The sequence below is a fragment of the Hyla sarda genome, chromosome 1, assembly GCF_029499605.1.
Source record: "Hyla sarda isolate aHylSar1 chromosome 1, aHylSar1.hap1, whole genome shotgun sequence".
NCBI lineage: Eukaryota > Metazoa > Chordata > Amphibia > Anura > Hylidae > Hyla > Hyla sarda.
Genome location: NC_079189.1, coordinates 386,020,759 through 386,033,566, shown reverse-complemented (window position 1 = coordinate 386,033,566; position 12,808 = coordinate 386,020,759). Strand labels below are relative to the sequence as shown.

The window sequence follows — 12,808 nt, the reverse complement described above, 5'->3', positions numbered from 1 at the left end:
ACTGACACTGAATACACTGTACACAGAACATCTGATGGGGACTAGAAGGTCTTTAGATGATATAATGAGACATAACCAATCCATTGAGCCAACTGACCTGTTGATACGCCAAGTACATAATATAATTGCAATTGAAGTAGAACTGCCTTTTTTATAGCTTCAGACAGGGATCCATGAGTTCCCAGTCCTCAAGTACCTCAGCCAAAAATGTTGTGCAATGGATAGTTGGAAAAATATATATATAAATTTTATTATAAATAAAATTAGTAACTCATATAATTAAAATCTCTCACAGGGCCCATGTGATATAATATCAAATGTACATAGTATTAGATAGACAATTTATATAAAAGTGGAGACCTGTAAGATATAAAGAAATGTCCAATGTGCATGGAAGGACACTCCTGAATATATATATATATATATATATATATATATATATATATATGTGTGTGTATATATATATATATATATATATATATATATATATATATATATAGCTGCAATAGTTCACATTCAGTAGCAGTTCGTATTCAATAGTACGGTATCTGATTAACTAGTGGAACCATGTACTGCTTATCGCTCCTTGTATGTTCACCGAACACCGCTCTTTGTGAAAGCTCCGTTAATGCATGCAGGAGTTGCCAATATACAGTAGATATCAATAAGTCTACGCTATAACAATATCCTGTCACGGTGCTTCAAAGCGGGCACAGCTGACGTAACTCAGTCAGACGTAACTCAGTCAGCTGTTCTAACTCTGCTGCGAAGTGCTGATGGTTTTGAAGCGCTGGAGGCACACAGTGGTATGTGGAATCGTACCTGGCAGGGTACACAGATGGAAGTACGCAATAGTGTGAAAAATAGTACCTGGCAGGGTACACAGATGAGCGTGGCTAGAACAGTTAAGTTGTTGAGGCGGCAAGCTATTCAGAGTGGCAGGATGTTCAATATAATAGCAGTCAGCCAGTATGGAATATAGATAGTATGACCAGTATGGAATCCTGCATCTAATACTATGTACATTTGATATTATATCACATGGGCCCTGTGAGAGATTTTCTTTGTATGAGTTATTAATTTTATTTATAATAAAATTTATATATTTTTTTCCAACTATCCATTTTACAACTTTTGGCTGAGGTAGTTGAGGACTGGGAACTCTAGTATTCAATTTTCCATTGCCTATTCACCTGAGGATACAGGTGTACCCAGTTAACCTCGTATAATTTTTGTTGTGAGCTGTCCGTTCTCTTTGATTTATAGGAATCTATTATTAGACTTCATCTGCTGAGTGAGAAATATATATATTTTGTGTTATAGATTTAGACTTTTACCTATTCCTAAGAAATGTGCTAAAAGAGTTCTGGATTACTTTGATAGTTTGGTTAAACAGACACTGTCAGAACTTTTTAGATGTTGTACATCTTGGCAAAACATTTACCATTCTAATATACCTTATAACAAATGTTGATCTCCTTTTTAAAGAAATCGAGGTTTATAAAAAAAAAAGACCACTAGGGTTCCCCATACCATCCAGAACATAATTCTGTATGGCTGCAGCATCATCTTTGTCCCAGCAGAAGCACATACTGGGAAAAGTCCAGGAAGTGAGGGGGACTATTACTCCACTGTGCTCACTCCTGTACTGTCTCAGACTCCTATCGGAAAACAGAAAGGAGGGGGTTACAGAGCAGCATTCAGTGTTTGGATTAAAGGGGTACTCCACCCCTAGACATGTTATCCCCTATCCAAAGGATAGGGGGATAACATGTCTGATTGCGGGGGGTCCAGACACTGAAAGCTCCACGATCTTTAGGCTGGCACTGCAGCGTTCTGAACACTCCATTCATGTCTAAAAAAGGAGGCATGACAGCTGTGTACTAGCTGTCATGCCCCCTCCCATATGAATGAAGGGGGCGTGGTGTGACATTACGAACACGGAATGCCGCAGTGCTGGCCTGGCGATCCTGGGGAGTCCCAGCGGTAAGACCCCCCCATGATCAGACATGTTTCTAGGGGCAGAGTACCCCTTTAAGGCACCCAGAACAGCACAGCAGACTCAAGGAGGAAGTGAATGCATAGTAAGTGAGGGCAGGCTCAGTGCTTGTCTGGGACATGCTCCTTCCTGAGCAGTGGAGGCCAGAATGAGTGAGCAGCAGAACAAAGAGACTTGTGAGTTAAATAGAGAAGCTAGACACATAAAAACATGTAAAGCATTTGCATGACCTATTTTGATCGGTGACATGACAAGTATGCTTTAAGTTTAATTTAAGAAGAACATAATACAAATGCATTTCTGTGTCCATATAATGCCACAAGTCCCAAACCAACTGCAGAGCTAATGACTCGAATTGAAAGCATTATAGGGACTAATAGTGCCTTTTATTCAGTGTGTGCACTCACAGCCACTTTTCCATAGACTTTTAATGTGTACATAATCAGATTAAAAATACGGACATATTTAATTCCTATGGACGTGTTTTGCTATTCATTTTACACTGTGTGAACATAGCCTTAGACAGTCTAAGTGTACGTTTTACGCTGTCTAAGGATTAGACCGTTTTTATTTACCGCTGCAGGGTCTGCTAATGGTATTTTGCTTTGGCTCAGGAAGTTACTTTAAAAGAAAATTGCACTGCTGTCTTTATTATCATAAAGTAGGGTTTGGGCTGTTGTCTACAGTGCTATAGCATGCATTTATTTCAGATTTCAAATTTATACAAAAAAATGAGAATGAAAAAAAAAAAGGCTAAAAATAGACAACTATCGTTATAATGATTACACAGCTCTCATTTTTCTTTCATGCCAGCATAATTTTCTTCTCAATGCGAAAATAATCTCTGGAATCTGCTCATTATACCTACCCTTAATTCTCTCACTAAATAGCCAGTTATATTTCTTTGTAAAATATTTCCTCTGGATGAAAATGAGCTACAAGATTTTATATTTTTGGTGTTGTAGTTAGTGTGCTCTAGCTTCCCACAGTGTTGAAGAAAGTAAGAACAGCATGGAAGTTCCATCAATGCGGTGTGAGTGGAGACTAACCAAGATCACAGGAACACGTTCAATCAAATCTACTATTTAATACACATACTAGTGAAACAGCAGTGTAATGTGCTGCTTCGCATAGTGCCAAAATAATATGGCCAACCTAGTTGATATTCAGTGTACATAAATAAAGCTTGGTCTGTGGGGTGGTGCGGCTCGCAGTATGACTGCCTGACCATTGAGTCGTTCCCCCTGTGGGCATGGTGTCTCGGAGGCAGTGGTCGCCGCCCGGTGCTACGCCAGTGTTAGGTCAGGGACCCACTCAGACTAGGTGACCTTGACGTGGCGAGTGGGCTTTTTCTTTTTGATCAAAAATGTATACTAACAACCTGTTAGTTTTTTAAATTATGCTGAGAAGCAAGTAGATGAAAATACAATTGGTGGATGTGCGGCTATGTTTCTCTATTTGTGTTGTACATTTGTAGTCTCTCCCTTCTTCCATGGCCAGCACTCCACACCACCCATTCGGCCCAGGCGTTTTTAATTAGCAGAAGACTGCATAAGGGTTTCCTCCTTACATTCTCTTAGCCCTCTGGTAGGGAGCACATGGTAAGTGTTCACACTGGTGTGGTGTTTTGTGGCAGCCATTGTTTCTGTGATGCTTTGTCTTTAGGGTGGTGTGGCCCAAAGCCATGGGCTTGGTCGGGCATCAGTGGGGCTGCCTGGCCATTGGTTCGTTCCTCCTGTGGGCATGGTGTCTTGGAGGCGGTGGTCGCCTCCCGACGCTACGTCAGTGTTAGGTTAGGGACCCACTCTGACTAGGTGGCCTTGATGTGGTGAGTGTGCTTGTACTTTTTGATCAAAATGTATACTTGCAACCTGTTAGTTTTTTAAATTATGCTGAGAAGCAAGTAGATCAAATTACATACGGTGGATGTGCGGCTATGTTTCTCTATTTGTGTTGTACATAAATAAAGTCTTCTACTAGGTACATGTCATCCTTTGTAAAAAATTATACTTGAAGGCATCTATGTGCTTATATGTTTTTAATATGTTTTATTAAACAATGTCTTAAAAATGACAGTTCAATTGGCTAATACTGAAATACGTGTTATTTTAAAGTATGTATCTTTGCAAATGTTTTTCTAAAGATTTCAAGTTCAGCTAAATCTGTAGTACATGCTAGCTATAGAGAACCTTTTTGTGCTAGGCAAGTATGGACACAGCCTAATGTTACAATCAGTGTTTTTTCAGGTATATTTTATTTATGAAAATGCTTCCGTTAAATTGTGTCCGTATTTTTACCATTAATGTGCTCCATGTAAGGCTGTGGAAGAGTGGTTGTCTGTGCATACAATATGTAAAAACGAATGTCACTTATTTATTTTCATGTAAAAATATGTCCAGATTTGTAAACCAGACATGTTTTGTCAGGTTGTGTGCCAGATTCTGGTGCATTGCGACAGATTCTCTCTCATTGAGCAAGAATTCTGTTTCATTGCTCCAGAAATGAAAATAAAACCTGGCCAACTCTCCATTTTACTGAGAAAATCTTAAAAAGGGGCGTGGCTGTTGGAGAAAGGGGGTGTGGTCACAGAAAGTGGCGTGTCCCTGACGTTTTCACAAAAACCCAACATATTTACTAAGGTTTCCACAGATAATGTGGATTTCAGAGGAAAACCCTACAGATCAGAGCATGTGTAAAAAAAAAAAAAAAAAAAGCAAAAGTGAAAAATGTAGGGAAACCTTAGCAAATACCATAGAATTTTTTTTTTTAGAGAATTAAAACCCACAAAGAAACCTACACAACACTCTTAGTAAATCAGGGCTATTATATGCACAGGCAACCATTTTCCCATAGACTTACATAAATAGTAAAAATAGGAATGCAATTTTTCCTCGATTTTGTGGACACATCTTTCCAAATGAAATACACCTGGAAATACATGGTGTGAACCCAATATATATTTGAATAAAGAAAGCAAGAAAGGTGACTGATGACTGTTACCAGATATGTTAGTTTCATAGACCTCTCATACTGTTGTGTTTCTGTGCAGATTGCCCCTTCCTAAGATAACATAACATTTACTATTACTCTGAAATTAAGTTTTGCTCCAATAGGGTACTGCTAATATTAGAGGCTGCAGCTTCATTGTGGGATGAGAGCCCACAGTAGTCTTAAAGGGGAACTCCGGGGGAAACAAGTGGAAAACAAATGTTTTCTAATCAACTGGGGAAAGAAAGTTAAACAGATTTGTAACTTCTATTTAAAAATCTTAATAGTTCCATTACTTATCAGCTGCTGTATACTACAGAGAAATTTGTGAAGTTCTTTTCAGTCTGACCACAGTGCTCTCTGCTGACACCTCTGTCCATGTCAGGAAATGTCCAGATTAGAAGCAAATCCTCATAGAAAACCTCTCCTGCTTTGGACAGTTCCTGACATGGACAGAGGTGTCAGCAGAGAGCACTGTTGCCAGACTGGAAAGAACTTCACACATTTATCTGTAGTATATCTGTAGTATACAACAGCTGATAAGTACTAGAAGGGTTAAGATTTTTAAATAAAAGTAATTTACAAATATGTTTATCTTTCTGACACCAGTTGCTTTGAAAACTTTTTTTTCCCACCGGAGTTCCTCTTTAAAGGGGTTATCCAGGGAAAAACTTTTCTTTATATATCAACTGGCTCCAGAAAGTTAAACAGATCTGTAAATTACTTCTATTAAAAAATCTTAATCCTTTCATTACTTATGAGTTGCGGAAGTTGAGTTGTTCTTTTATTGAGCTCTCTGATTACACCTGTCTCGTGAACTGTCCAGAGTAGAAGCAAATCCCCATAGCAAACCTCTTCTACTCTGTGCCGTTCCCGAGACAAGCACAGATGTCGGCAGAGAGCACTGTTGTCAGACAGAAAAGAACAACTCAACTTCAGCAGCTGATAATTATTGGAAGGATGAAGATATTTTTTATAGAAGCAATTTACAAATCTGTTTAACTTTCTGGAGCCAGTTGATTTAAAAAAGAGAAAGTTTTTTTCCTGGAATACCCCTTTAAGTCCACTTTTGTGTCACCATAGATTACTACTGCTCTTCTGTCCCTCAAGTTTTTCAAACTGTTTAGAATTTATTTTTGTATGAACGCTCACAGAAGAGCACTATAATGCTAATCAATATGCTTCTTTTTCTTCAATATAAAAAAATGTAAAAACATTTAATAAGGAAAATTTTGAAATTGCTTTTACTTCAAATTTCCTATTCACTTTGATAATATTTTTAAGGACTTGGATTTTGTCCTGAAATAGTGAATTAGAATTTAAATGAAATGCTAAGCAACTGAGAAGTTGAATCAGAAGTTGAATCAACTATGCAACTAAGATAGGCAACTATGCAACTGAGAGGATAGTCAGCTATGCAACTGGGATTAGTCAACTATGCAACTGAGAAGACAGTCAGCTATGCAACTGAGAAGATAGTCCACTATGCCACTGAGATCAGTCAATTATACAACTGAGAAGAAAGTCAGCTATGCCACTGAGAGCAGTCAATTATACAACTGAGAAGACAGTCAGCTATGCAACTGAGAAGATAGTCCACTATGCCACTGAGATCAGTCAATTATACAACTGAGAAGAAAGTCAGCTATGCCACTGAGATCAGTCAACTTTGCAACTGAGAAGACAGTCAGCTATGCAACTGAGAAGATAGTCCACTATGCCACTGAGATCAGTCAATTATACAACTGAGAAGATAGTCAACTATGCAACTGAGAGCAGTCAATTATACAACTGAGAAGACAGTCAGCTATGCAACTGAGAAGATAGTCCACTATGCCACTGAGATCAGTCAATTATACAACTGAGAAGACAGTCAGCTATGCCACTGAGATCAGTCAACTTTGCAACTGAGAAGACAGTCAGCTATGCAACTGAGAAGATAGTCCACTATGCCACTGAGATCAGTCAATTATACAAATGAGAAGATAGTCAACTATGCAACTGAGAGCAGTCAATTATACAACTGAGAAGACAGTCAGCTATGCAACTGAGAAGATGGTCCACTATGGCACTGAGATCAGTCAATTATACAACTGAGAAAACAGTCAGCTATGCCACTGAGATCAGTCAACTTTGCAACTGAGAAGACAGTCAGCTATGCAACTGAGAAGATAGTCCACTATGCCACTGAGATCAGTCAATTATACAAATGAGAAGATAGTCAACTATGCAACTGAGAGCAGTCAATTATACAACTGAGAAGACAGTCAGCTATGCAACTGAGAAGATGGTCCACTATGGCACTGAGTTCAGTCAATTATACAACTGAGAAAACAGTCAGCTATGCCACTGAGATCAGTCAACTTTGCAACTGAGAAGACAGTCAGCTATGCAACTGAGAAGATAGTCCACTATGCCACTGAGATCAGTCAACTTTGCAACTGAAAAGATAGTCAACTATGCAATTGAGAGCAGTCAATTATACAACTGAAAAGACAGTCGGCTATGCAACTGAGAAGATAGTCAACTATGCAACTGAGATCTGTCAGCTATGCAACTGAGAATATATTCCACTATGCAACTGAGAAGATAGTCAACTATGCAACTTAGAAGATAGTCCACTATGCAACTGAGATCTGTCATCTATGCAACTGAGAAGACAGTGAGCTATGCCACTGAGATCAGTCAACTATGCAACTGAGATCTGTCAGCTATGCAACTGAGAAGATAGTCCACTATGCCACTGAGATCAATCAACTTTGCAACTGAGAAGATAGTCAACTATGCAACTGAGATCAGTCATTTATGCAACTGAGAAGATAGTCCACTATGCAACTGAGATCTGTCAGCTATGCAACTGAGAAGATAGTCAACTATGCAACTGAGAAGATAGTCCACTATGCAACTGAGATCTGTCAGCTATGCAACTGAGAAGATAGTCCACTATGCAACTGAGATCAGTCAATTATACAACTGAGAAGACAGTCAGCTATGCAACTGAGAAGATAGTCCACTATGCAACTGAGATCTGTCAGCTATGCAACGGAGAAGATAGTCAACTATGCAACTGAGAAGATAGTCAACTATACATCTGAGAAGATAGTCAACTATGCAACTGAGAAGATAGTCAACTATGTATCACACACTGGGCTCCGGCTGCAAGGACCGGCCGTGAGCGCATGGTCCCTGAATCTCCGACTGCTGGCGGTGCTGGGATTCGCATTGCGGGACGCACCCGCATGGGAATCCCAGCCAGTCACTCACCATGCTCTGCTGCCGCCTCCTCCCCTGTGTCTCAGTGCCGGCACGCATGTCCCAGTTAGTGTTGAGCGGCATAGGCCATATTCGAATTCGCGATATTTCGCGAATATATGGACGAATATTCGTCATATATTCGCTAAATTCGCATATTTGTAATATTCGCGTTTTAGTTTCGCATATGCGAAAATTAGCATTGAAAAAAATTAACATCCGCGAAAATTCGCATATGCGAAAATTAGCATATGCAAATTTTCGCATGTGCGAAAATTCGCACGCCAGTCTCAAACAGTAGTATTAGAGCCTTCTTTAAGTCACACAAGCTGGAAGCAGAGAGGGGTGATCACTGTGATGTGTACTGTGGAAAAAAAACAAATATTCGTAATTACGGATATATAGCGCTACATTCGCGAATATTCGCGAATTCACGAATATGCGATATTCGCGAATAAAATTTGCATTGCGAATATTCGCGAGCAACACTAGTCCCAGTCTCCTAGGCATGCATGTGCTGGAGCTCTGAAATTTAAAGGGCCAGTACGCCCATAATTAATTGTTACACCTGACACTACATCATACATTCCCTGCACTTCCCTGCTGGATCTTCAGTGCCCCTAGCCTGAGATTAAGCATTCCATATTGCCTGTTGCCTTACCCTTGTATCAAGAACTTCCGCTACGTTATTTGACTTCGCACCTCTGCTGCCTACCTTGACCTTCTGCAACGTTTGACTACGCTACTGCCTTATCCTTCGGTACCTCGCCTAGCCCAGCTACCTGTGTGGTCGAGCCATGTTGGAGGTAGCAACCTGGGTGTCGCCTGCTGCAGCAAGCCCATCATGCCTTGCGACGGTCTCTGGTGAACTGAGCACCTTAGACTCCGCTCCTCGATACTGTTCACGTCATCAGCCACACAGGTTAGAGGATCCACATCCTTCTCCGTAACACTATGCAACTGACAAGACAGCTATGCAAGTGAGAAGATAGTTCACTATGCAACTGAGAAGACAGTCAACTATGCAACTGAGAAGGTAGTCAACTAGGCAACTGAGAAGATAGTCAACTATGCAACTGAGAAGATAGTCAACTATGTCCAAAAAATCTCATGTTATCCTTTAGATGTGACCGCGCATCTATATGATTATTTTCATTCAGTTTCAGAATGTGTTCACAAGTACAGTTTTTTTTTCTCATTACAATTTTTGAATATAAAAGGTGAAACAGATCACAAATGGAGGACACATATAAAGAAGAAACTAAAACTTTTCCTCTTTTAACTCCATTCCTGGGTTTGTAATCAATAATTGCAATTACAAACCTTAATGTGTGAACACGTCCCTCAGGGTGTACCACATTGATCTGGCTCGAACAATCAGGTTAATAATAGTAAAGCAAAACAGTGTTTAACCTTTGTTCAACCTGGTATTTGTAGGTTTGCAGAGGTGCAATACTAGACAAAACATAGTTGAGACTGTTTCCAGGAAAAAAGCATTCCCCTTTCCGAATCTCATATAACCTCTACAAGTTTATGTTAATTTGATGTGGATAAGTTAAATATATATATTTTCTGAGGGTATGTAGTGTAATATGTTGCATGTGATATGTACCATGCTCAGTTCTATTTTTTGGCCTATTGATGCCTACACCAATTACTTCCATGATTGATACATGCATTATGTCTAAATGTATCTAATTGTTGCCTGCCCTTAAGGGTAAAGCACATGTCAAGCTCTTTAGTGCATGTTCATGTGATTACTAAACACTTACCATTGTTAATTCTTTTTTTCCAAGATAATGTTGACTTTCATGCTTTATTGGACATGTACAGAAAAGGAGTTTTAATAAGTTTCTGGTTAATTTATGATTAGTTCAACATAAAATTTCCTTGGAGCTTACTAAGCACAATGTGAATAAATACCCTCTTTTTATTTGTCAAACCATGAAGCTTTTATTAAAGTATACAAAGACATAAGAAGTATAGCTTCCAAACAATAAACAAAACCAGTCCTGAGACCGAATAAACTGTAAACAATGTTCAATGGTACACTAATACAACAAAAAGTATGTAAAAGCTCTTGTAAAGTGGCATAGAACATTAGTGACAATAAGACATAATGAGCAAACAAGCATGATATACACAGTAGGCTGCACCCAGTGGCTGACCCCCACGGGGACAAAGCGAGATATGAGCCATGTCGGGGAAATGAGGGGACTATAATCAAGGTTCCCACGTAGTGTGAAAACTATCTACCATGTCCTCTCCGATTTGCCGAATTTTCAGAAAAAGTTTGTTTCGATCCCAATTTTTTTGTGGCAAATATATATTAAAAAAGGCTATTTCTAGCCTACATACAGCCTCTATAGGGGTATAGAACACTTTGCTGTGTTCTAAAACACATATGGAGCGTGCTGGGGTAGTGAAATAATACTGTTATTCAGAATAACATGCAGATTACTGGCATCGCTTTTAGAATCACTGCCGCACAGCCGCACAATGACAGAGCCTGGTGGTGGCATCAGTGTCAGGAGACCATATAGTGACTGAATGACACAGCGTGTGTCACGATGCCGGCTGGCAGGTAGTGGATCCTCTGTGCCAGAGAGGGATTGGCGTGGACCGTGCTAGTGGATCGGTTCTAAGTCACTACTGGTTTTCACCAGAGCCCGCCGCAAAGCGGGATGGTCTTGCTGCGGCGGTAGTGACCAGGTCGTATCCACTAGCAACGGCTCAACCTCTCTGGCTGCTGAAGATAGGCGCGGTACAAGGGAGTAGACAGAAGCAAGGTCGGACGTAGCAGAAGGTCGGGGCAGGCAGCAAGGATCGTAGTCAGGGGCAACGGCAGGAGGTCTGGAACACAGGCTAGGAACACACAAGGAAACGCTTTCACTGGCACGATGGCAACAAGATCCGGCAAGGAAGTGCAGGGGAAGTGAGGTGATATAGGGAAGTGCACAGGTGAAAACACTAATTGGAACCACTGCGCCAATCAGCGGCGCAGTGGCCCTTTAAATCGCAAAGACCCGGCGCGCGCGCGCCCTAGGGAGCGGGGCCGCGCGCGCCGGGACAGGACTGCCGGAGAGCGAGTCAGGTACGGGAGCCGGGGTGCGCATCGCGAGCGGGCGCTACCCGCATCGCGAATCGCATCCCGGCTGGAGGCGGTATCGCAGCGCCCCGGGTCAGTGGATCTGACCGGAGCGCTGCAGTGAGGAGAGTGAAGCGAGCGCTCCGGGGAGGAGCGGGGACCCGGAGCGCTCGGCGTAACAGTACCCCCCCCCCCTTGGGTCTCCCCCTCTTCTTAGAGCCTGAGAACCTGAGGAGCAGACTTTTGTCTAGGATATTGTCCTCAGGTTCCCAGGATCTCTCTTCTGGACCACAACCCTCCCAATCAACTAAAAAAAAAGTTTTCCCTCTGACCTTTTTGGATGCCAGAATCTCTTTGACGGAGAAGATGTCCGAGGAGCCGGAAACAGGAGTGGGGGGAACAGATTTGGGAGAGAAACGGTTGATGATAAGTGGTTTAAGAAGAGAAACGTGAAAGGCATTAGGAATACGAAGAGAAGGAGGAAGAAGAAGTTTGTAAGAGACAGGATTAATCTGGCACAAAATTTTGAAAGGACCAAGATAGCGTGGTCCCAACTTGTAGCTAGGGACACGGAAGCGGACATATTTAGCGGAGAGCCATACCTTGTCTCCAGGAGAAAAAATGGGAGGAGCTCTTCTTTTCTTATCCGCGAACTTCTTCATGCGTGATGAAGCCTGTAAGAGAGAATTTTGGGTCTCTCTCCATATGATGGAAAGATCACGAGAAATTTCATCCACAGCGGGCAGACCAGAGGGCAAGGGGGTAGGGAGGGGGGGAAGAGGGTGACGGCCGTACACCACGAAAAATGGGGATTTGGAGGAAGATTCAGAGACTCTGAAGTTATACGAGAATTCGGCCCATGGTAGAAGATCTGCCCAGTCATCCTGGCGGGAGGAAACAAAATGTCGTAAATAATCACCCAAGACCTGGTTAATTCTTTCTACTTGTCCATTGGATTGAGGATGATATGCAGAAGAAAAGTTTAATTTAATCTTGAGTTGTTTACAGAGAGCCCTCCAGAATTTAGACACAAATTGGACGCCTCTATCCGAGACGATCTGCGTAGGCAACCCGTGAAGACGAAAAATGTGTACAAAAAATTGTTTAGCCAACTGAGGCGCTGAAGGAAGACCAGGAAGAGGGATGAAATGTGCCATTTTGGAGAATCGATCAACGACCACCCAAATAACAGTGTTGCCACGGGAAGGGGGTAAGTCAGTAATAAAATCCATACCAATCAGAGACCAAGGCTGTTCGGGGACAGGCAGAGGATGAAGAAAACCAGCGGGCTTCTGGCGAGGAGTCTTATCCCGGGCACAGATAGTACAGGCTCGCACAAAGTCCACAACATCCGTCTCCAGAGTCGGCCACCAATAGAAGCGAGAGATGAGTTGCACAGATTTCTTGATGCCTGCATGACCTGCGAGATGGGAGGAGTGACCCCATTTGAGGATTCCGAGGCGTTGGCGTGGAGAAACGAA

At 41.5% G+C, this 12,808-nt stretch overlaps 1 protein-coding gene across 1 annotated transcript in view; it reads right to left on the bottom strand.

The window, feature by feature from the left end:
• LRRC2 (leucine rich repeat containing 2) overlaps nt 1–12,808 on the bottom strand; it is a 394,574-nt gene that overhangs the window by 114,857 nt on the left and 266,909 nt on the right. The window lies entirely within an intron of this gene.